The sequence below is a fragment of the Schistocerca americana genome, unplaced genomic scaffold (genome assembly GCF_021461395.2).
Source record: "Schistocerca americana isolate TAMUIC-IGC-003095 unplaced genomic scaffold, iqSchAmer2.1 HiC_scaffold_355, whole genome shotgun sequence".
NCBI classification, from domain to species: domain Eukaryota; kingdom Metazoa; phylum Arthropoda; class Insecta; order Orthoptera; family Acrididae; genus Schistocerca; species Schistocerca americana.
Window position 1 is genome coordinate 130,001 of NW_025726077.1, and position 2,500 is coordinate 132,500.

Sequence of the window (2,500 nt, forward strand, 5' to 3'; positions counted from 1 at the left end):
TATTGTGCCTTAACCTAACCCGTATTGTGCCTTAACCTAACCCGTATTGTGCCTTAACCTAACCCGTATTGTGCCTTAACCTAACCCGTATTGTGCCTTAACCTAACCCGTATTGTGCCTTAACCTAACCCGTATTGTGCCTTAACCTAACCCGTATTGTGCCTTAACCTAACCCGTATTGTGCCTTAACCTAACCCGTATTGTGCCTTAACCTAACCCGTATTGCGCCTTAACCTAACCCGTATTGCGCCTTAACCTAACCCGTATTGCGCCTTAACCTAACCCGTATTGCGCCTTAACCTAACCTATATTGCGCCTTAACCTAACCTATATTGCGCCTTAACCTAACCTATATTGCGCCTTAACGTAACCCGCGTTGCGCCTTAACGTAACCCGCGTTGCGCCTTAACGTAACCCGCGTTGCGCCTTAACGTAACCCGCGTTGCGCCTTAACCTAACCCGCGTTGCGCCTTAACCTAACCCGCGTTGCGCCTTAACCTAACCCGCGTTGCGCCTTAACCTAACCCGCGTTGCGCCTTAACCTAACCCGCGTTGCGCCTTAACCTAACCCGCGTTGCGCCTTAACCTAACCCGCGTTGGGCCTTAACCCAACACGCGTTGGGCCTTAACCCAACACACGTTGGGCCTTAACCCAACACACGTTGGGCCTTAACCCAACACACGTTGGGCCTTAACCCAACACACGTTGGGCCTTAACCCAACACACGTTGGGCCTTAACCCAACACACGTTGGGCCTTAACCCAACACACGTTGGGCCTTAACCCAACACACGTTGGGCCTTAACCCAACACACGTTGGGCCTTAACCCAACACACGTTGGGCCTTAACCCAACACACGTTGGGCCTTAACCCAACACACGTTGGGCCTTAACCCAACACACGTTGGGCCTTAACCCAACACACGTTGGGCCTTAACCCAACACACGTTGGGCCTTAACCCAACACACGTTGGGCCTTAACCCAACACACGTTGGGCCTTAACCCAACACACGTTGGGCCTTAACCCAACACACGTTGGGCCTTAACCCAACACACGTTGGGCCTTAACCCAACACACGTTGGGCCTTAACCCAACACACGTTGGGCCTTAACCCAACACACGTTGGGCCTTAACCCAACACACGTTGGGCCTTAACCCAACACACGTTGGGCCTTAACCTGCTCTGTAATTGTCATACGACGCGTTAAATTAGTGTAGTGTTGCCTAACTGCAACCCCCGCAATATAGTTTGCTACCCGCACTGCCCGGTCCCCAGAGTATCGCTTCATGTTAAACACCTTGCAGCTATACACTGTAATGCGGATGGCAGCAGGACGTACATGCTCAATGCCCTTCGCAGTTGTTCATTGGCATTCGCATGGCGAAGCACAGCCTACGTTGTGGTACGGCTTGTGTCAACTGTCCGCTGATGTTGTACGTCCAAATCACACACTGTACTGCACATTGGTCCTCATGTACTGAATGATACATCGTGGTACATGTGTGACCGTACCACGACTGCGCCAACAACGGCGAACCATACGGTCCAAATATTGTGCACTCAGCTACGTGTCGTCTCCCTATAAGAGCTGGATTGCAGTATGGTATGCCGTGGATGGCGATCAGCATGAGCCGTCTGTTGATGTAGTGGCGCGTGTTGTCAGACGTAGTCGTCTCTTCTCACTCACCGTGATAGCATGGTGCACTGCGTTCCACATCTGCGACATGCGACAGAGGCCGGTTGACAGTCGTTCGCGCAATGGACATCGCATACGTACGGGGGCCACCTTCCACGTGTTCGCGAAGCGTGCACATGTTGTTGCGTGTATGTGGGCAGACATAGTGTGTCGTGACACCTGACACAGGCATGCAACAATCGTTGAATTTGCAAATGGCGATGGACGTCTACGTTTGCTGGTGACGTTACGCAAATGAACAACTGGTAAACCGTTGTGGTGCGGTTGTTCTCGCTAGAGGTGAATCAGTGATGGCGACGATCGGTTGAGCTACCAACCGGTTGTTTCAGCGATACCCACCATGCCCACGAACGTGAATGGCATGTGGGTGTGAAGCGATACGCGGCGGTGGCTGGGTGGGACCGTCCCCGGCCGGTGAGGGGGGGCCTCCCGGCGTGCTGGCCGCGCGGTGCGTGGGCGCACGCGCTACAGCCGGCTGGTGGGGGCGGCCAGTGGCAGGCGCGCCGGCCGACGGAGGCGGCAGGCGGCGCAGCTGCGCGCCGGCGCACCCTGCACGCGGCGCCGTGCGGCCAAAGTAGGTCCTCGCGGGCCCGGTGCGAAGCGCGGTGGACATCTGCAGTGTGCTGGTCCGATTGAGGACTGTGTGCGCTGAGGATGCGCCGCCGCCCGGCGCTCGGCGCCGCGACGCCGTCTGCTGCTCGGTCGCCTCTGCGGTTCTCGCAGGTGGTTTGTATCGCAGCTGTGCGGACGTGTTGGCGCGTTCGCTTCGGCACCCAAGTGGGGCTTTTGTCCTTCTGTGGC